At 50.1% G+C, this 21,036-nt stretch overlaps 8 non-coding genes and 9 pseudogenes across 8 annotated transcripts; all 17 read left to right on the top strand.

Annotated features, from left to right (window-relative positions):
- The first annotated feature begins 518 nt into the window (after positions 1-518).
- On the top strand, positions 519-659 carry LOC141135136 (U4 spliceosomal RNA). The gene has a single exon (XR_012243428.1). It is a non-coding gene; the product is annotated as a U4 spliceosomal RNA (small nuclear RNA).
- Positions 660-1,939: 1,280 nt separating this feature from the next.
- Positions 1,940-2,080, top strand: LOC141135135 (U4 spliceosomal RNA). The gene has a single exon (XR_012243427.1). It is a non-coding gene; the product is annotated as a U4 spliceosomal RNA (small nuclear RNA).
- A 1,280-nt stretch (positions 2,081-3,360) lies between these two features.
- LOC141135360 (U4 spliceosomal RNA) lies at positions 3,361-3,425 on the top strand (annotated as a pseudogene).
- Positions 3,426-4,558: 1,133 nt separating this feature from the next.
- LOC141135625 (U4 spliceosomal RNA) lies at positions 4,559-4,680 on the top strand (annotated as a pseudogene).
- A 1,280-nt stretch (positions 4,681-5,960) lies between these two features.
- LOC141135134 (U4 spliceosomal RNA) lies at positions 5,961-6,101 on the top strand. The gene has a single exon (XR_012243426.1). It is a non-coding gene; the product is annotated as a U4 spliceosomal RNA (small nuclear RNA).
- A 1,280-nt stretch (positions 6,102-7,381) lies between these two features.
- On the top strand, positions 7,382-7,522 carry LOC141135133 (U4 spliceosomal RNA). The gene has a single exon (XR_012243425.1). It is a non-coding gene; the product is annotated as a U4 spliceosomal RNA (small nuclear RNA).
- Positions 7,523-8,799: 1,277 nt separating this feature from the next.
- On the top strand, positions 8,800-8,864 carry LOC141135359 (U4 spliceosomal RNA; annotated as a pseudogene).
- A 1,133-nt stretch (positions 8,865-9,997) lies between these two features.
- LOC141135624 (U4 spliceosomal RNA) lies at positions 9,998-10,119 on the top strand (annotated as a pseudogene).
- A 1,273-nt stretch (positions 10,120-11,392) lies between these two features.
- LOC141135132 (U4 spliceosomal RNA) lies at positions 11,393-11,533 on the top strand. Its single transcript, XR_012243424.1, has one exon. It is a non-coding gene; the product is annotated as a U4 spliceosomal RNA (small nuclear RNA).
- Positions 11,534-12,813: 1,280 nt separating this feature from the next.
- LOC141135426 (U4 spliceosomal RNA) lies at positions 12,814-12,878 on the top strand (annotated as a pseudogene).
- Positions 12,879-14,045: 1,167 nt separating this feature from the next.
- Positions 14,046-14,178, top strand: LOC141135912 (U2 spliceosomal RNA; annotated as a pseudogene).
- A 1,005-nt stretch (positions 14,179-15,183) lies between these two features.
- On the top strand, positions 15,184-15,305 carry LOC141135623 (U4 spliceosomal RNA; annotated as a pseudogene).
- Positions 15,306-16,578: 1,273 nt separating this feature from the next.
- Positions 16,579-16,719, top strand: LOC141135131 (U4 spliceosomal RNA). The gene has a single exon (XR_012243423.1). It is a non-coding gene; the product is annotated as a U4 spliceosomal RNA (small nuclear RNA).
- A 1,280-nt stretch (positions 16,720-17,999) lies between these two features.
- Positions 18,000-18,140, top strand: LOC141135272 (U4 spliceosomal RNA). Its single transcript, XR_012243553.1, has one exon. It is a non-coding gene; the product is annotated as a U4 spliceosomal RNA (small nuclear RNA).
- Positions 18,141-18,781: 641 nt separating this feature from the next.
- Positions 18,782-18,854, top strand: TRNAK-UUU (transfer RNA lysine (anticodon UUU)). Its single transcript has one exon. It is a non-coding gene; the product is annotated as a tRNA-Lys (tRNA).
- Positions 18,855-19,420: 566 nt separating this feature from the next.
- Positions 19,421-19,485, top strand: LOC141135358 (U4 spliceosomal RNA; annotated as a pseudogene).
- A 1,179-nt stretch (positions 19,486-20,664) lies between these two features.
- On the top strand, positions 20,665-20,797 carry LOC141135946 (U2 spliceosomal RNA; annotated as a pseudogene).
- Positions 20,798-21,036: the final 239 nt, after the last annotated feature.

Raw genomic sequence — 21,036 nt, 5'->3', positions numbered from 1 at the left:
TTTATGCACATCTGCCGGGAATGCTCACTGGCTCAGAGAGATGAAATGCCCTAACTTCCCCCTTTCTAGGCTCCTGGAATCTGCCAGAAATAAAGGTGGCTGAAGGTGATTGCTTGACCAACTGTTTCCCAACAACCCTTGTCTATGGCAGCTTACCTGGGCTCCAGTTCAGGCATGTTATCTAGCGAACTTTCAACAAAGGCCCCAAATCCTTCCACCTTGGTCTTTTCTCAGCAGCATAGCTGTTCAAACACATACGCTCCCAGTGGCCTTTCAGGACTGCTGTGGGAGAAACGCATCTGACATCTAGGGCCCTGTCCCTTTAGATTCTCCTTAGTTCTTTCAAATGCTAACACTATTCAGTGGGTAAACAATGCCCACTTAGGCATCGTCCCTGTCTCATTAACATGCCAAGTCCCAGAATGCTCAGCGGCCCACTGGATGACACTTATGTGTCTCTCCTCAATGTCAATTTCTCCTCCAAGGAAGGGCAGATGTTGGCAGGCACTGATTTGGTTAGCTTTGCGCAGTGGCAGTATCATAGCCAATGAGGTTCAACTGAGGCGTGATTATTGCTAATTGAAAACTTTTCCCAATACCCCGCCACGATGACTTGAAATACAGTCAGCACTGGCAATTTTTGAGAGTCTCTGAGGAGACTGAGCAATGTGTTTTCAACAGCAGATAAGTGACGGCTTCTTACATGCAGACTGAGATGCGTTAGAGTTGAGAAAGTGAGTCACGGGCCCATTGACACCATAGAGAGCTTTTGTGTCATCACGCAGCCTGGGTAGAACAATCAGTGATTGGCACGCGCCGCTCGTTCTTCATTTGCCTGTAATCCAGAGTGGACTCTACCTCGTTTTTTTGCCTGGGTTTCTTCTGCTGGACCTGGCAACATGAGGCTCAAGGTGAACTGTCTTTATTTGTAACCCAGTCACTGATTAAGAATACTGGAAGCGTGTTGGTCCAGGGTTAAGGAAGCCTTTCGGGCGGTGTCTTTTTGCAAGGCCCTTGTTTCCGGTCAAAGAGCATTGAACTGTAGGTAAAACTAAGGCAGAAACTTTAGGCGTTCTCCACCTGTACCGGACTGGACCCTATCTGCATGGTTGCAGGTTAGATTCTCCCTTTTATCTTCAACCTGTCCTAGAAAATTAAACGGGAGAGGACGATTGGCCAGCCTGGGCAAGCCAAATACTTGTGCTTTCAGGCACCCGGTCCCCTTGGCTGAATGGTCTTTTTCCACCATACATGTCAAGATTCAAGCAGCTTGGACCGCTATGGAGGAGGAGCTTTGAGAGCCCGGATAGCTCAGTCGGTAGAGCATCAGACTTTTAATCTGAGGGTCCAGGGTTCAAGTCCCTGTTTGGGCGGTGCCTTTCACTTACCTATGAGGCCTTTGAGCTGCCAATAGGGCAGTCTTTATGCACATCTGCCGGGAATGCTCACTGGCTCAGAGAGATGAAATGCCCTAACTTCCCCCTTTCTAGGCTCCTGGAATCTGCCAGAAATAAAGGTGGCTGAAGGTGATTGCTTGACCAACTGTTTCCCAACAACCCTTGTCTATGGCAGCTTACCTGGGCTCCAGTTCAGGCATGTTATCTAGCGAACTTTCAACAAAGGCCCCAAATCCTTCCACCTTGGTCTTTTCTCAGCAGCATAGCTGTTCAAACACATACGCTCCCAGTGGCCTTTCAGGACTGCTGTGGGAGAAACGCATCTGACATCTAGGGCCCTGTCCCTTTAGATTCTCCTTAGTTCTTTCAAATGCTAACACTATTCAGTGGGTAAACAATGCCCACTTAGGCATCGTCCCTGTCTCATTAACATGCCAAGTCCCAGAATGCTCAGCGGCCCACTGGATGACACTTATGTGTCTCTCCTCAATGTCAATTTCTCCTCCAAGGAAGGGCAGATGTTGGCAGGCACTGATTTGGTTAGCTTTGCGCAGTGGCAGTATCATAGCCAATGAGGTTCAACTGAGGCGTGATTATTGCTAATTGAAAACTTTTCCCAATACCCCGCCACGATGACTTGAAATACAGTCAGCACTGGCAATTTTTGAGAGTCTCTGAGGAGACTGAGCAATGTGTTTTCAACAGCAGATAAGTGACGGCTTCTTACATGCAGACTGAGATGCGTTAGAGTTGAGAAAGTGAGTCACGGGCCCATTGACACCATAGAGAGCTTTTGTGTCATCACGCAGCCTGGGTAGAACAATCAGTGATTGGCACGCGCCGCTCGTTCTTCACTTGCCTGTAATCCAGAGTGGACTCTACCTCGTTTTTTTGCCTGGGTTTCTTCTGCTGGACCTGGCAACATGAGGCTCAAGGTGAACTGTCTTTATTTGTAACCCAGTCACTGATTAAGAATACTGGAAGCGTGTTGGTCCAGGGTTAAGGAAGCCTTTCGGGCGGTGTCTTTTTGCAAGGCCCTTGTTTCCGGTCAAAGAGCATTGAACTGTAGGTAAAACTAAGGCAGAAACTTTAGGCGTTCTCCACCTGTACCGGACTGGACCCTATCTGCATGGTTGCAGGTTAGATTCTCCCTTTTATCTTCAACCTGTCCTAGAAAATTAAACGGGAGAGGACGATTGGCCAGCCTGGGCAAGCCAAATACTTGTGCTTTCAGGCACCCGGTCCCCTTGGCTGAATGGTCTTTTTCCACCATACATGTCAAGATTCAAGCAGCTTGGACCGCTATGGAGGAGGAGCTTTGAGAGCCCGGATAGCTCAGTCGGTAGAGCATCAGACTTTTAATCTGAGGGTCCAGGGTTCAAGTCCCTGTTCGGGCGGTGCCTTTCACTTACCTATGAGGCCTTTGAGCTGCCAATAGGGCAGTCTTTATGCACATCTGCCGGGAATGCTCACTGGCTCAGAGAGATGAAATGCCCTAACTTCCCCCTTTCTAGGCTCCTGGAATCTGCCAGAAATAAAGGTGGCTGAAGGTGATTGCTTGACCAACTGTTTCCCAACAACCCTTGTCTATGGCAGCTTACCTGGGCTCCAGTTCAGGCATGTTATCTAGCGAACTTTCAACAAAGGCCCCAAATCCTTCCACCTTGGTCTTTTCTCAGCAGCATAGCTGTTCAAACACATACGCTCCCAGTGGCCTTTCAGGACTGCTGTGGGAGAAACGCATCTGACATCTAGGGCCCTGTCCCTTTAGATTCTCCTTAGTTCTTTCAAATGCTAACACTATTCAGTGGGTAAACAATGCCCACTTAGGCATCGTCCCTGTCTCATTAACATGCCAAGTCCCAGAATGCTCAGCGGCCCACTGGATGACACTTATGTGTCTCTCCTCAATGTCAATTTCTCCTCCAAGGAAGGGCAGATGTTGGCAGGCACTGATTTGGTTAGCTTTGCGCAGTGGCAGTATCATAGCCAATGAGGTTCAACTGAGGCGTGATTATTGCTAATTGCTTCTCGGCCTTTTGGCGAAGATCAAGTGTAGTATCTATTCTTATCAGTTTCCAGGAGGTGGCGCTTGCTTCCGTCCCTGATCTATGGCGAAATAGAGATGGGATTGCGGTTGCTATGCAAAACCTGCTGGAGTGAAGGTGACCTGGAGCGGTTTGTAGCCGAAAGGGAAGCCTTCTGATGGGGATGGAGAACCACGGGGTCTGAACCAGAGGGTCGGGACCCTGGCCTTCTGGCCTGGATTGGGGCGGATCTAGCTCCAGGCAGTTATTTGGGAGAGAACGCTTACTCCTGCCTTGCAAGGGGGGGAGGGAGTGGCAAGTACTTCCCGAATGTAATTAGGAGGAGTGATGGGAGCGACGGCAGAGCCTGATGGTAAAGGGCTCTTTCCGGCTTCCTGATCTCCATATCCTTCCTGTCTGTGGTGGGGTCTGCTGTGGTCTGGGCTGGGTGGTCAGGGCTTTTTCGAAAAGCCAGTGGTGAATGTGCTCCTGAAGTGGCAGTTCAGGGGTGCCGTATAGTAACGGTGTGAAAGCACTTGATTTTATGGCACCATGGTCACTTCACCACAACACACGTTTTTCGCACCTGCCTCTTGGGCCGGGCCTTTTGGCCAGGACCAGGGGAAATTTTTATGCCTGGCCGGAGGGCCGGCCATTGTATAGCACAATGGCCACTTTCACTCTCCCATCTCACTATCTTCCCCACTCTTTCTTTTACCCCTGTTTGTCACCTTTTTGTCTTTTTTTTGGTTGTCTTTGTATACACGTTTTGTCACTGTGTGGCGAGTAGGGTGTGGGTCCTCGGGCCTACTCTGAAAGTCTTGGGAGGGGGTGGACATAGGCCTTTTGGCTTGGTTCGCCCTCTCCTTTGAGGGGTCTCTCTTCGGGAGAGCCCCACTGTACTTGGGTTGGTCTGCTTCGGCAGTCCTTCCAGTTGTGGGGGTCCGCCTGGTTTCGGCCGGATGGACCCTTTGTCTGAGTACCTCAGTCCCTGTCTGGAGCCTAACGCCCCGGGGGATCAGGGTAAGGTCCTTCCCTAGTGGAGGACTCTGTACACCCGTTGCACTTTTTTGTGTTTCACTCTCTATGTGTGGGCACTTTTTTTTGGCACCGGGTGGAAGTTTTTGAGGTGTGTTTTGCACGCCACTGGCTTTTCGATAGAGTGATTATTGCTAATTGAAAACTTTTCCCAATACCCCGCCACGATGACTTGAAATACAGTCAGCACTGGCAATTTTTGAGAGTCTCTGAGGAGACTGAGCAATGTGTTTTCAACAGCAGATAAGTGACGGCTTCTTACATGCAGACTGAGATGCGTTAGAGTTGAGAAAGTGAGTCACGGGCCCATTGACACCATAGAGAGCTTTTGTGTCATCACGCAGCCTGGGTAGAACAATCAGTGATTGGCACGCGCCGCTCGTTCTTCACTTGCCTGTAATCCAGAGTGGACTCTACCTCGTTTTTTTGCCTGGGTTTCTTCTGCTGGACCTGGCAACATGAGGCTCAAGGTGAACTGTCTTTATTTGTAACCCAGTCACTGATTAAGAATACTGGAAGCGTGTTGGTCCAGGGTTAAGGAAGCCTTTCGGGCGGTGTCTTTTTGCAAGGCCCTTGTTTCCGGTCAAAGAGCATTGAACTGTAGGTAAAACTAAGGCAGAAACTTTAGGCGTTCTCCACCTGTACCAGACTGGACCCTATCTGCATGGTTGCAGGTTAGATTCTCCCTTTTATCTTCAACCTGTCCTAGAAAATTAAACGGGAGAGGACGATTGGCCAGCCTGGGCAAGCCAAATACTTGTGCTTTCAGGCACCCGGTCCCCTTGGCTGAATGGTCTTTTTCCACCATACATGTCAAGATTCAAGCAGCTTGGACCGCTATGGAGGAGGAGCTTTGAGAGCCCGGATAGCTCAGTCGGTAGAGCATCAGACTTTTAATCTGAGGGTCCAGGGTTCAAGTCCCTGTTTGGGTGGTGCCTTTCACTTACCTATGAGGCCTTTGAGCTGCCAATAGGGCAGTCTTTATGCACATCTGCCGGGAATGCTCACTGGCTCAGAGAGATGAAATGCCCTAACTTCCCCCTTTCTAGGCTCCTGGAATCTGCCAGAAATAAAGGTGGCTGAAGGTGATTGCTTGACCAACTGTTTCCCAACAACCCTTGTCTATGGCAGCTTACCTGGGCTCCAGTTCAGGCATGTTATCTAGCGAACTTTCAACAAAGGCCCCAAATCCTTCCACCTTGGTCTTTTCTCAGCAGCATAGCTGTTCAAACACATACGCTCCCAGTGGCCTTTCAGGACTGCTGTGGGAGAAACGCATCTGACATCTAGGGCCCTGTCCCTTTAGATTCTCCTTAGTTCTTTCAAATGCTAACACTATTCAGTGGGTAAACAATGCCCACTTAGGCATCGTCCCTGTCTCATTAACATGCCAAGTCCCAGAATGCTCAGCGGCCCACTGGATGACACTTATGTGTCTCTCCTCAATGTCAATTTCTCCTCCAAGGAAGGGCAGATGTTGGCAGGCACTGATTTGGTTAGCTTTGCGCAGTGGCAGTATCATAGCCAATGAGGTTCAACTGAGGCGTGATTATTGCTAATTGAAAACTTTTCCCAATACCCCGCCACGATGACTTGAAATACAGTCAGCACTGGCAATTTTTGAGAGTCTCTGAGGAGACTGAGCAATGTGTTTTCAACAGCAGATAAGTGACGGCTTCTTACATGCAGACTGAGATGCGTTAGAGTTGAGAAAGTGAGTCACGGGCCCATTGACACCATAGAGAGCTTTTGCGTCATCACGCAGCCTGGGTAGAACAATCAGTGATTGGCACGCGCCGCTCGTTCTTCACTTGCCTGTAATCCAGAGTGGACTCTACCTCGTTTTTTTGCCTGGGTTTCTTCTGCTGGACCTGGCAACATGAGGCTCAAGGTGAACTGTCTTTATTTGTAACCCAGTCACTGATTAAGAATACTGGAAGCGTGTTGGTCCAGGGTTAAGGAAGCCTTTCGGGCGGTGTCTTTTTGCAAGGCCCTTGTTTCCGGTCAAAGAGCATTGAACTGTAGGTAAAACTAAGGCAGAAACTTTAGGCGTTCTCCACCTGTACCGGACTGGACCCTATCTGCATGGTTGCAGGTTAGATTCTCCCTTTTATCTTCAACCTGTCCTAGAAAATTAAACGGGAGAGGACGATTGGCCAGCCTGGGCAAGCCAAATACTTGTGCTTTCAGGCACCCGGTCCCCTTGGCTGAATGGTCTTTTTCCACCATACATGTCAAGATTCAAGCAGCTTGGACCGCTATGGAGGAGGAGCTTTGAGAGCCCGGATAGCTCAGTCGGTAGAGCATCAGACTTTTAATCTGAGGGTCCAGGGTTCAAGTCCCTGTTTGGGTGGTGCCTTTCACTTACCTATGAGGCCTTTGAGCTGCCAATAGGGCAGTCTTTATGCACATCTGCCGGGAATGCTCACTGGCTCAGAGAGATGAAATGCCCTAACTTCCCCCTTTCTAGGCTCCTGGAATCTGCCAGAAATAAAGGTGGCTGAAGGTGATTGCTTGACCAACTGTTTCCCAACAACCCTTGTCTATGGCAGCTTACCTGGGCTCCAGTTCAGGCATGTTATCTAGCGAACTTTCAACAAAGGCCCCAAATCCTTCCACCTTGGTCTTTTCTCAGCAGCATAGCTGTTCAAACACATACGCTCCCAGTGGCCTTTCAGGACTGCTGTGGGAGAAACGCATCTGACATCTAGGGCCCTGTCCCTTTAGATTCTCCTTAGTTCTTTCAAATGCTAACACTATTCAGTGGGTAAACAATGCCCACTTAGGCATCGTCCCTGTCTCATTAACATGCCAAGTCCCAGAATGCTCAGCGGCCCACTGGATGACACTTATGTGTCTCTCCTCAATGTCAATTTCTCCTCCAAGGAAGGGCAGATGTTGGCAGGCACTGATTTGGTTAGCTTTGCGCAGTGGCAGTATCATAGCCAATGAGGTTCAACTGAGGCGTGATTATTGCTAATTGAAAACTTTTCCCAATACCCCGCCACGATGACTTGAAATACAGTCAGCACTGGCAATTTTTGAGAGTCTCTGAGGAGACTGAGCAATGTGTTTTCAACAGCAGATAAGTGACGGCTTCTTACATGCAGACTGAGATGCGTTAGAGTTGAGAAAGTGAGTCACGGGCCCATTGACACCATAGAGAGCTTTTGCGTCATCACGCAGCCTGGGTAGAACAATCAGTGATTGGCACGCGCCGCTCGTTCTTCACTTGCCTGTAATCCAGAGTGGACTCTACCTCGTTTTTTTGCCTGGGTTTCTTCTGCTGGACCTGGCAACATGAGGCTCAAGGTGAACTGTCTTTATTTGTAACCCAGTCACTGATTAAGAATACTGGAAGCGTGTTGGTCCAGGGTTAAGGAAGCCTTTCGGGCGGTGTCTTTTTGCAAGGCCCTTGTTTCCGGTCAAAGAGCATTGAACTGTAGGTAAAACTAAGGCAGAAACTTTAGGCGTTCTCCACCTGTACCGGACTGGACCCTATCTGCATGGTTGCAGGTTAGATTCTCCCTTTTATCTTCAACCTGTCCTAGAAAATTAAACGGGAGAGGACGATTGGCCAGCCTGGGCAAGCCAAATACTTGTGCTTTCAGGCACCCGGTCCCCTTGGCTGAATGGTCTTTTTCCACCATACATGTCAAGATTCAAGCAGCTTGGACCGCTATGGAGGAGGAGCTTTGAGAGCCCGGATAGCTCAGTCGGTAGAGCATCAGACTTTAAATCTGAGGGTCCAGGGTTCAAGTCCCTGTTCGGGCGGTGCCTTTCACTTACCTATGAGGCCTTTGAGGCAATAGGGCAGTCTTTATGCACATCTGCCGGGAATGCTCACTGGCTCAGAGAGATGAAATGCCCTAACTTCCCCCTTTCTAGGCTCCTGGAATCTGCCAGAAATAAAGGTGGCTGAAGGTGATTGCTTGACCAACTGTTTCCCAACAACCCTTGTCTATGGCAGCTTACCTGGGCTCCAGTTCAGGCATGTTATCTAGCGAACTTTCAACAAAGGCCCCAAATCCTTCCACCTTGGTCTTTTCTCAGCAGCATAGCTGTTCAAACACATACGCTCCCAGTGGCCTTTCAGGACTGCTGTGGGAGAAACGCATCTGACATCTAGGGCCCTGTCCCTTTAGATTCTCCTTAGTTCTTTCAAATGCTAACACTATTCAGTGGGTAAACAATGCCCACTTAGGCATCGTCCCTGTCTCATTAACATGCCAAGTCCCAGAATGCTCAGCGGCCCACTGGATGACACTTATGTGTCTCTCCTCAATGTCAATTTCTCCTCCAAGGAAGGGCAGATGTTGGCAGGCACTGATTTGGTTAGCTTTGCGCAGTGGCAGTATCATAGCCAATGAGGTTCAACTGAGGCGTGATTATTGCTAATTGCTTCTCGGCCTTTTGGCGAAGATCAAGTGTAGTATCTATTCTTATCAGTTTCCAGGAGGTGGCGCTTGCTTCCGTCCCTGATCTATGGCGAAATAGAGATGGGATTGCGGTTGCTATGCAAAACCTGCTGGAGTGAAGGTGACCTGGAGCGGTTTGTAGCCGAAAAGGAAGCCTTCTGATGAGGATGGAGAACCACGGGGTCTGAACCAGAGGGTCGGGACCCTGGTCTTCAGGCCTGGATTGGGGCGGATCTAGCTCCAGACAGTTATTTGGGAGAGAACGCTTACTCCTGCCTTGCAGGTGGGGGAGGGAGTGGCAAGTACTTCCCGAATGTAATTAGGAGGAGTGATGGGAGCGACGGCAGAGCCTGATGGTAAAGGGCTCTTTCCGGCTTCCTGATCTCCATATCCTTCCTGTCTGTGGTGGGGTCTGCTGTGGTCTGGGCTGGGTGGTCAGGGCTTTTTCGAAAAGCCAGTGGTGAATGTGCCCCTGAAGTGGCAGTTCAGGGGTGCCGTATAGTCACGGTGTGAAAGCACTTGATTTTATGGCACCATGGTCACTTCACCACAACACACGTTTTTCGCACCTGCCTCTTGGGCCGGGCCTTTTGGCCAGGACCAGGGGAAATTTTTATGCCTGGCCGGAGGGCCGGCCATTGTATAGCACAATGGCCACTTTCACTCTCCCATCTCACTATCTTCCCCACTCTTTCTTTTACCCCTGTTTGTCACCTTTTTGTCTTTTTTTTGGTTGTCTTTGTATACACGTTTTGTCACTGTGTGGCGAGTAGGGTGTGGGTCCTCGGGCCTACTCTGAAAGTCTTGGGAGGGGGTGGACATAGGCCTTTTGGCTTGGTTCGCCCTCTTCTTTGAGGGGTCTCTCTTCGGGAGAGCCCCACTGTACTTGGGTTGGTCTGCTTCGGCAGTCCTTCCAGTTGTGGGGGTCCGCCTGGTTTCGGCCGGATGGACCCTTTGTCTGAGTACCTCAGTCCCTGTCTGGAGCCTAACGCCCCGGGGGATCAGGGTAAGGTCCTTCCCTAGTGGAGGACTCTGTACACCCGTTGCACGTTTTTGTGTTTCACTCTCTATGTGTGGGCACTTTTTTTTGGCACCGGGTGGAAGTTTTTGAGGTGTGTTTTGCACGCCACTGGCTTTTCGATAGAGTGATTATTGCTAATTGAAAACTTTTCCCAATACCCCGCCACGATGACTTGAAATACAGTCAGCACTGGCAATTTTTGAGAGTCTCTGAGGAGACTGAGCAATGTGTTTTCAACAGCAGATAAGTGACGGCTTCTTACATGCAGACTGAGATGCGTTAGAGTTGAGAAAGTGAGTCACGGGCCCATTGACACCATAGAGAGCTTTTGTGTCATCACGCAGCCTGGGTAGAACAATCAGTGATTGGCACGCGCCGCTCGTTCTTCATTTGCCTGTAATCCAGAGTGGACTCTACCTCGTTTTTTTGCCTGGGTTTCTTCTGCTGGACCTGGCAACATGAGGCTCAAGGTGAACTGTCTTTATTTGTAACCCAGTCACTGATTAAGAATACTGGAAGCGTGTTGGTCCAGGGTTAAGGAAGCCTTTCGGGCGGTGTCTTTTTGCAAGGCCCTTGTTTCCGGTCAAAGAGCATTGAACTGTAGGTAAAACTAAGGCAGAAACTTTAGGCGTTCTCCACCTGTACCGGACTGGACCCTATCTGCATGGTTGCAGGTTAGATTCTCCCTTTTATCTTCAACCTGTCCTAGAAAATTAAACGGGAGAGGACGATTGGCCAGCCTGGGCAAGCCAAATACTTGTGCTTTCAGGCACCCGGTCCCCTTGGCTGAATGGTCTTTTTCCACCATACATGTCAAGATTCAAGCAGCTTGGACCGCTATGGAGGAGGAGCTTTGAGAGCCCGGATAGCTCAGTCGGTAGAGCATCAGACTTTTAATCTGAGGGTCCAGGGTTCAAGTCCCTGTTCAGGCGGTGCCTTTCACTTACCTATGAGGCCTTTGAGCTGCCAATAGGGCAGTCTTTATGCACATCTGCCGGGAATGCTCACCGGCTCAGAGAGATGAAATGTCCTAACTTCCCCCTTTCCTGGAATCTGCCAGAAATAAAGGTGGCTGAAGGTGATTGCTTGACCAACTGTTTCCCAACAACCCTTGTCTATGGCAGCTTACCTGGGCTCCAGTTCAGGCATGTTATCTAGCGAACTTTCAACAAAGGCCCCAAATCCTTCCACCTTGGTCTTTTCTCAGCAGCATAGCTGTTCAAACACATACGCTCCCAGTGGCCTTTCAGGACTGCTGTGGGAGAAACGCATCTGACATCTAGGGCCCTGTCCCTTTAGATTCTCCTTAGTTCTTTCAAATGCTAACACTATTCAGTGGGTAAACAATGCCCACTTAGGCATCGTCCCTGTCTCATTAACATGCCAAGTCCCAGAATGCTCAGCGGCCCACTGGATGACACTTATGTGTCTCTCCTCAATGTCAATTTCTCCTCCAAGGAAGGGCAGATGTTGGCAGGCACTGATTTGGTTAGCTTTGCGCAGTGGCAGTATCATAGCCAATGAGGTTCAACTGAGGCGTGATTATTGCTAATTGAAAACTTTTCCCAATACCCCGCCACGATGACTTGAAATACAGTCAGCACTGGCAATTTTTGAGAGTCTCTGAGGAGACTGAGCAATGTGTTTTCAACAGCAGATAAGTGACGGCTTCTTACATGCAGACTGAGATGCGTTAGAGTTGAGAAAGTGAGTCACGGGCCCATTGACACCATAGAGAGCTTTTGTGTCATCACGCAGCCTGGGTAGAACAATCAGTGATTGGCACGCGCCGCTCGTTCTTCATTTGCCTGTAATCCAGAGTGGACTCTACCTCGTTTTTTTGCCTGGGTTTCTTCTGCTGGACCTGGCAACATGAGGCTCAAGGTGAACTGTCTTTATTTGTAACCCAGTCACTGATTAAGAATACTGGAAGCGTGTTGGTCCAGGGTTAAGGAAGCCTTTCGGGCGGTGTCTTTTTGCAAGGCCCTTGTTTCCGGTCAAAGAGCATTGAACTGTAGGTAAAACTAAGGCAGAAACTTTAGGCGTTCTCCACCTGTACCGGACTGGACCCTATCTGCATGGTTGCAGGTTAGATTCTCCCTTTTATCTTCAACCTGTCCTAGAAAATTAAACGGGAGAGGACGATTGGCCAGCCTGGGCAAGCCAAATACTTGTGCTTTCAGGCACCCGGTCCCCTTGGCTGAATGGTCTTTTTCCACCATACATGTCAAGATTCAAGCAGCTTGGACCGCTATGGAGGAGGAGCTTTGAGAGCCCGGATAGCTCAGTCGGTAGAGCATCAGACTTTAAATCTGAGGGTCCAGGGTTCAAGTCCCTGTTCGGGCGGTGCCTTTCACTTACCTATGAGGCCTTTGAGCTGCCAATAGGGCAGTCTTTATGCACATCTGCCGGGAATGCTCACTGGCTCAGAGAGATGAAATGCCCTAACTTCCCCCTTTCTAGGCTCCTGGAATCTGCCAGAAATAAAGGTGGCTGAAGGTGATTGCTTGACCAACTGTTTCCCAACAACCCTTGTCTATGGCAGCTTACCTGGGCTCCAGTTCAGGCATGTTATCTAGCGAACTTTCAACAAAGGCCCCAAATCCTTCCACCTTGGTCTTTTCTCAGCAGCATAGCTGTTCAAACACATACGCTCCCAGTGGCCTTTCAGGACTGCTGTGGGAGAAACGCATCTGACATCTAGGGCCCTGTCCCTTTAGATTCTCCTTAGTTCTTTCAAATGCTAACACTATTCAGTGGGTAAACAATGCCCACTTAGGCATCGTCCCTGTCTCATTAACATGCCAAGTCCCAGAATGCTCAGCGGCCCACTGGATGACACTTATGTGTCTCTCCTCAATGTCAATTTCTCCTCCAAGGAAGGGCAGATGTTGGCAGGCACTGATTTGGTTAGCTTTGCGCAGTGGCAGTATCATAGCCAATGAGGTTCAACTGAGGCGTGATTATTGCTAATTGCTTCTCGGCCCTTTGGCTAAGATCGAATCTAGTATCTGTTCTTATCAGTTTCCAGGAGGTGGCGCTTGCTTCTGTCCCTGATCTATGGCGAGATAGAGATGGGATTGTGGTTGCTATGCAAAACCTGCTGGAGTGAAGGTAACCCGGAGCGGTTTGTAGCCGAAAGGGAAGCCTTCTGATGGGGACGGAGAACCATTCGGTCTTGGCGGAGGGTCGGGACCCTGGCCTTCTGGCCTGGATTGGGGCAGCTCTAGCTCTGGACAGTTATTTGGGAGAGAACGCTGGCTCCCCTTGCTCCCACCGGGGGAGCGGCCAGTATTTCCCAAATGTAATTAGGTAGGAGGGACGGAACGACGGTGAAGCCTGATGGCAAGGGCTCTCTCCAAGCTTCCAGAACTCCATACCTTTCTGCCTGGGGTGGGGGCTGCTGTGGTCTGGGCTGTGGGTCAGGGCTTTTTCGAAAAGCCAGTGGTGAATGTGCCCCTGAAGTGGCAGTTCAGGGGTGCCGTATAGTCACGGTGTGAAAGCACTTGATTTTATGGCACCATGGTCACTTCACCACAACACACGTTTTTCGCACCTGCCTCTTGGGCCGGGCCTTTTGGCCAGGACCAGGGGAAATTTTTATGCCTGGCCGGAGGGCCGGCCATTGTATAGCACAATGGCCACTTTCACTCTCCCATCTCACTATCTTCCCCACTCTTTCTTTTACCCCTGTTTGTCACCTTTTTGTCCTTTTTTTGGTTGTTTTGTATACACGTTTGTCACTGTGTGGCGAGTAGGGTGTGGGTCCTCGGGCCTACTCTGAAAGTCTTGGGAGGGGGTGGACATAGGCCTTTTGGCTTGGTTCGCCCTCTCCTTTGAGGGGTCTCTCTTCGGGAGAGCCCCACTGTACTTGGGTTGGTCTGCTTCGGCAGTCCTTCCAGTTGTGGGGGTCCGCCTGGTTTCGGCCAGATGGACCCTTTGTCTGAGTACCTCAGTCCCTGTCCGGAGCCTAACGCCCCGGGGGATCAGGGTAAGGTCCTTCCCTAGTGGAGGACTCTGTACACCCGTTGCACGTTTTTGTGTTTCACTCTCTATGTGTGGGCACTTTTTTTTTGGCACCGGGTGGAAGTTTTTGAGGTGTGTTTTGCACGCCACTGGCTTTTCGATAGAGTGATTATTGCTAATTGCTTCTCGGCCTTTTGGCGAAGATCAAGTGTAGTATCTATTCTTATCAGTTTCCAGGAGGTGGCGCTTGCTTCCGTCCCTGATCTATGGCGAAATAGAGATGGGATTGCGGTTGCTATGCAAAACCTGCTGGAGTGAAGGTGACCTGGAGCGGTTTGTAGCCGAAAAGGAAGCCTTCTGATGGGGATGGAGAACCACGGGGTCTGAACCAGAGGGTCGGGACCCTGGTCTTCAGGCCTGGATTGGGGCGGATCTAGCTCCAGACAGTTATTTGGGAGAGAACGCTTACTCCTGCCTTGCAGGTGGGGGAGGGAGTGGCAAGTACTTCCCGAATGTAATTAGGAGGAGTGATGGGAGCGACGGCAGAGCCTGATGGTAAAGGGCTCTTTCCGGCTTCCTGATCTCCATATCCTTCCTGTCTGTGGTGGGGTCTGCTGTGGTCTGGGCTGGGTGGTCAGGGCTTTTTCGAAAAGCCAGTGGTGAATGTGCCCCTGAAGTGGCAGTTCAGGGGTGCCGTATAGTCACGGTGTGAAAGCACTTGATTTTATGGCACCATGGTCACTTCACCACAACACACGTTTTTCGCACCTGCCTCTTGGGCCGGGCCTTTTGGCCAGGACCAGGGGAAATTTTTATGCCTGGCCGGAGGGCCGGCCATTGTATAGCACAATGGCCACTTTCACTCTCCCATCTCACTATCTTCCCCACTCTTTCTTTTACCCCTGTTTGTCACCTTTTTGTCTTTTTTTTGGTTGTCTTTGTATACACGTTTTGTCACTGTGTGGCGAGTAGGGTGTGGGTCCTCGGGCCTACTCTGAAAGTCTTGGGAGGGGGTGGACATAGGCCTTTTGGCTTGGTTCGCCCTCTTCTTTGAGGGGTCTCTCTTCGGGAGAGCCCCACTGTACTTGGGTTGGTCTGCTTCGGCAGTCCTTCCAGTTGTGGGGGTCCGCCTGGTTTCGGCCGGATGGACCCTTTGTCTGAGTACCTCAGTCCCTGTCTGGAGCCTAACGCCCCGGGGGATCAGGGTAAGGTCCTTCCCTAGTGGAGGACTCTGTACACCCGTTGCACGTTTTTGTGTTTCACTCTCTATGTGTGGGCACTTTTTTTTGGCACCGGGTGGAAGTTTTTGAGGTGTGTTTTGCACGCCACTGGCTTTTCGATAGAGTGATTATTGCTAATTGAAAACTTTTCCCAATACCCCGCCACGATGACTTGAAATACAGTCAGCACTGGCAATTTTTGAGAGTCTCTGAGGAGACTGAGCAATGTGTTTTCAACAGCAGATAAGTGACGGCTTCTTACATGCAGACTGAGATGCGTTAGAGTTGAGAAAGTGAGTCACGGGCCCATTGACACCATAGAGAGCTTTTGTGTCATCACGCAGCCTGGGTAGAACAATCAGTGATTGGCACGCGCCGCTCGTTCTTCATTTGCCTGTAATCCAGAGTGGACTCTACCTCGTTTTTTTGCCTGGGTTTCTTCTGCTGGACCTGGCAACATGAGGCTCAAGGTGAACTGTCTTTATTTGTAACCCAGTCACTGATTAAGAATACTGGAAGCGTGTTGGTCCAGGGTTAAGGAAGCCTTTCGGGCGGTGTCTTTTTGCAAGGCCCTTGTTTCCGGTCAAAGAGCATTGAACTGTAGGTAAAACTAAGGCAGAAACTTTAGGCGTTCTCCACCTGTACCGGACTGGACCCTATCTGCATGGTTGCAGGTTAGATTCTCCCTTTTATCTTCAACCTGTCCTAGAAAATTAAACGGGAGAGGACGATTGGCCAGCCTGGGCAAGCCAAATACTTGTGCTTTCAGGCACCCGGTCCCCTTGGCTGAATGGTCTTTTTCCACCATACATGTCAAGATTCAAGCAGCTTGGACCGCTATGGAGGAGGAGCTTTGAGAGCCCGGATAGCTCAGTCGGTAGAGCATCAGACTTTTAATCTGAGGGTCCAGGGTTCAAGTCCCTGTTCAGGCGGTGCCTTTCACTTACCTATGAGGCCTTTGAGCTGCCAATAGGGCAGTCTTTATGCACATCTGCCGGGAATGCTCACCGGCTCAGAGAGATGAAATGTCCTAACTTCCCCCTTTCCTGGAATCTGCCAGAAATAAAGGTGGCTGAAGGTGATTGCTTGACCAACTGTTTCCCAACAACCCTTGTCTATGGCAGCTTACCTGGGCTCCAGTTCAGGCATGTTATCTAGCGAACTTTCAACAAAGGCCCCAAATCCTTCCACCTTGGTCTTTTCTCAGCAGCATAGCTGTTCAAACACATACGCTCCCAGTGGCCTTTCAGGACTGCTGTGGGAGAAACGCATCTGACATCTAGGGCCCTGTCCCTTTAGATTCTCCTTAGTTCTTTCAAATGCTAACACTATTCAGTGGGTAAACAATGCCCACTTAGGCATCGTCCCTGTCTCATTAACATGCCAAGTCCCAGAATGCTCAGCGGCCCACTGGATGACACTTATGTGTCTCTCCTCAATGTCAATTTCTCCTCCAAGGAAGGGCAGATGTTGGCAGGCACTGATTTGGTTAGCTTTGCGCAGTGGCAGTATCATAGCCAATGAGGTTCAACTGAGGCGTGATTATTGCTAATTGAAAACTTTTCCCAATACCCCGCCACGATGACTTGAAATACAGTCAGCACTGGCAATTTTTGAGAGTCTCTGAGGAGACTGAGCAATGTGTTTTCAACAGCAGATAAGTGACGGCTTCTTACATGCAGACTGAGATGCGTTAGAGTTGAGAAAGTGAGTCACGGGTCCATTGACACCATAGAGAGCTTTTGTGTCATCACGCAGCCTGGGTAGAACAATCAGTGATTGGCACGCGCCGCTCGTTCTTCACTTGCCTGTAATCCAGAGTGGACTCTACCTCGTTTTTTTGCCTGGGTTTCTTCTGCTGGACCTGGCAACATGAGGCTCAAGGTGAACTGTCTTTATTTGTAACCCAGTCACTGATTAAGAATACTGGAAGCGTGTTGGTCCAGGGTTAAGGAAGCCTTTCGGGCGGTGTCTTTTTGCAAGGCCCTTGTTTCCGGTCAAAGAGCATTGAACTGTAGGTAAAACTAAGGCAGAAACTTTAGGCGTTCTCCACCTGTACCGGACTGGACCCTATCTGCATGGTTGCAGGTTAGATTCTCCCTTTTATCTTCAACCTGTCCTAGAAAATTAAACGGGAGAGGACGATTGGCCAGCCTGGGCAAGCCAAATACTTGTGCTTTCAGGCACCCGGTCCCCTTGGCTGAATGGTCTTTTTCCACCATACATGTCAAGATTCAAGCAGCTTGGACCGCTATGGAGGAGGAGCTTTGAGAGCCCGGATAGCTCAGTCGGTAGAGCATCAGACTTTTAATCTGAGGGTCCAGGGTTCAAGTCCCTGTTTGGGCAGTGCCTTTCACTTACCTTTGAGGCCTTTGAGCTGCCAATAGGGCAGTCTTTATGCACATCTGCCGGGAATGCTCACTGGCTCAGAGAGATGAAATGCCCTAACTTCCCCCTTTCTAGGCTCCTGGAATCTGCCAGAAATAAAGGTGGCTGAAGGTGATTGCTTGACCAACTGTTTCCCAACAACCCTTGTCTATGGCAGCTTACCTGGGCTCCAGTTCAGGCATGTTATCTAGCGAACTTTCAACAAAGGCCCCAAATCCTTCCACCTTGGTCTTTTCTCAGCAGCATAGCTGTTCAAACACATACGCTCCCAGTGGCCTTTCAGGACTGCTGTGGGAGAAACGCATCTGACATCTAGGGCCCTGTCCCTTTAGATTCTCCTTAGTTCTTTCAAATGCTAACACTATTCAGTGGGTAAACAATGCCCACTTAGGCATCGTCCCTGTCTCATTAACATGCCAAGTCCCAGAATGCTCAGCGGCCCACTGGATGACACTTATGTGTCTCTCCTCAATGTCAATTTCTCCTCCAAGGAAGGGCAGATGTTGGCAGGCACTGATTTGGTTAGCTTTGCGCAGTGGCAGTATCATAGCCAATGAGGTTCAACTGAGGAGTGATTATTGCTAATTGAAAACTTTTCCCAATACCCCGCCACGATGACTTGAAATACAGTCAGCACTGGCAATTTTTGAGAGTCTCTGAGGAGACTGAGCAATGTGTTTTCAACAGCAGATAAGTGACGGCTTCTTACATGCAGACTGAGATGCGTTAGAGTTGAGAAAGTGAGTCACGGGCCCATTGACACCATAGAGAGCTTTTGTGTCATCACGCAGCCTGGGTAGAACAATCAGTGATTGGCACGCGCCGCTCGTTCTTCACTTGCCTGTAATCCAGAGTGGACTCTACCTCGTTTTTTTGCCTGGGTTTCTTCTGCTGGACCTGGCAACATGAGGCTCAAGGTGAACTGTCTTTATTTGTAACCCAGTCACTGATTAAGAATACTGGAAGCGTGTTGGTCCAGGGTTAAGGAAGCCTTTCGGGCGGTGTCTTTTTGCAAGGCCCTTGTTTCCGGTCAAAGAGCATTGAACTGTAGGTAAAACTAAGGCAGAAACTTTAGGCGTTCTCCACCTGTACCGGACTGGACCCTATCTGCATGGTTGCAGGTTAGATTCTCCCTTTTATCTTCAACCTGTCCTAGAAAATTAAACGGGAGAGGACGATTGGCCAGCCTGGGCAAGCCAAATACTTGTGCTTTCAGGCACCCGGTCCCCTTGGCTGAATGGTCTTTTTCCACCATACATGTCAAGATTCAAGCAGCTTGGACCGCTATGGAGGAGGAGCTTTGAGAGCCCGGATAGCTCAGTCGGTAGAGCATCAGACTTTTAATCTGAGGGTCCAGGGTTCAAGTCCCTGTTCGGGCGGTGCCTTTCACTTACCTATGAGGCCTTTGAGCTGCCAATAGGGCAGTCTTTATGCACATCTGCCGGGAATGCTCACTGGCTCAGAGAGATGAAATGCCCTAACTTCCCCCTTTCTAGGCTCCTGGAATCTGCCAGAAATAAAGGTGGCTGAAGGTGATTGCTTGACCAACTGTTTCCCAACAACCCTTGTCTATGGCAGCTTACCTGGGCTCCAGTTCAGGCATGTTATCTAGCGAACTTTCAACAAAGGCCCCAAATCCTTCCACCTTGGTCTTTTCTCAGCAGCATAGCTGTTCAAACACATACGCTCCCAGTGGCCTTTCAGGACTGCTGTGGGAGAAACGCATCTGACATCTAGGGCCCTGTCCCTTTAGATTCTCCTTAGTTCTTTCAAATGCTAACACTATTCAGTGGGTAAACAATGCCCACTTAGGCATCGTCCCTGTCTCATTAACATGCCAAGTCCCAGAATGCTCAGCGGCCCACTGGATGACACTTATGTGTCTCTCCTCAATGTCAATTTCTCCTCCAAGGAAGGGCAGATGTTGGCAGGCACTGATTTGGTTAGCTTTGCGCAGTGGCAGTATCATAGCCAATGAGGTTCAACTGAGGCGTGATTATTGCTAATTGCTTCTCGGCCTTTTGGCGAAGATCAAGTGTAGTATCTATTCTTATCAGTTTCCAGGAGGTGGCGCTTGCTTCCGTCCCTGATCTATGGCGAAATAGAGATGGGATTGCGGTTGCTATGCAAAACCTGCTGGAGTGAAGGTGACCTGGAGCGGTTTGTAGCCGAAAGGGAAGCCTTCTGATGGGGATGGAGAACCACGGGGTCTGAACCAGAGGGTCGGGACCCTGGCCTTCTGGCCTGGATTGGGGCGGATCTAGCTCCAGACAGTTATTTGGGAGAGAACGCTTACTCCTGCCTTGCAAGGGGGGGAGGGAGTGGCAAGTACTTCCCGAATGTAATTAGGAGGAGTGATGGGAGCGACGGCAGAGCCTGATGGTAAAGGGCTCTTTCCGGCTTCCTGATCTCCATATCCTTCCTGTCTGTGGTGGGGTCTGCTGTGGTCTGGGCTGGGTGGTCAGGGCTTTTTCGAAAAGCCAGTGGTGAATGTGCCCCTGAAGTGGCAGTTCAGGGGTGCCGTATAGTCACGGTGTGAAAGCACTTGATTTTATGGCACCATGGTCACTTCACCACAACACACGTTTTTCGCACCTGCCTCTTGGGCCGGGCCTTTTGGCCAGGACCAGGGGAAATTTTTATGCCTGGCCGGAGGGCCGGCCATTGTATAGCACAATGGCCACTTTCACTCTCCCATCTCACTATCTTCCCCACTCTTTTTTTTACCCCTGTTTGTCACCTTTTTGTCTTTTTTTTTTTTGGTTGTCTTTGTATACACGTTTTGTCACTGTGTGGCGAGTAGGGTGTGGGTCCTCGGGCCTACTCTGAAAGTCTTGGGAGGGGGTGGACATAGGCCTTTTGGCTTGGTTCGCCCTCTCCTTTGAGGGGTCTCTCTTCGGGAGAGCCCCACTGTACTTGGGTTGGTCTGCTTCGGCAGTCCTTCCAGTTGTGGGGGTCTGCCTGGTTTCGGCCAGATGGACCCTTTGTCTGAGTACCTCAGTCCCTGTCTGGAGCCTAACGCCCCGGGGGATCAGGGTAAGGTCCTTCCCTAGTGGAGGACTCTGTACACCCGTTGCACTTTTTTGTGTTTCACTCTCTATGTGTGGGCACTTTTTTTGGCACCGGGTGGAAGTTTTTGAGGTGTGTTTTGCACGCCACTGGCTTTTCGATAGAGAGTGATTATTGCTAATTGCTTCTCGGCCCTTTGGCTAAGATCAAATCTAGTATCTGTTCTTATCAGTTTCCAGGAGGTGGCGCTTGCTTCTGTCCCTGATCTATGGCGAGATAGAGATGGGATTGCGGTTGCTATGCAAAACCTGCTGGAGTGAAGGTAACCCGGAGCGGTTTGTAGCCGAAAGGGAAGCCTTCTGATGGGGACGGAGAACCATTCGGTCTTGGCGGAGGGTCGGGATCCTGGCCTTCTGGCCTGGATTGGGGCAGCTCTAGCTCTGGACAGTTATTTGGGAGAGAACGCTGGCTCCCCTTGCTCCCACCGGGGGAGCGGCCAGTATTTCCCAAATGTAATTAGGTAGGAGGGATGGAACGACGGTGAAGCCTGAT

Source organism: Aquarana catesbeiana, linkage group LG03 (assembly GCF_042186555.1).
Source record: "Aquarana catesbeiana isolate 2022-GZ linkage group LG03, ASM4218655v1, whole genome shotgun sequence".
Classification (NCBI taxonomy): Eukaryota; Metazoa; Chordata; class Amphibia; order Anura; family Ranidae; genus Aquarana; species Aquarana catesbeiana.
The sequence above is the reverse complement of the archived record's forward strand: the minus strand, read 5'-3'. Positions and strand labels throughout refer to the sequence as shown.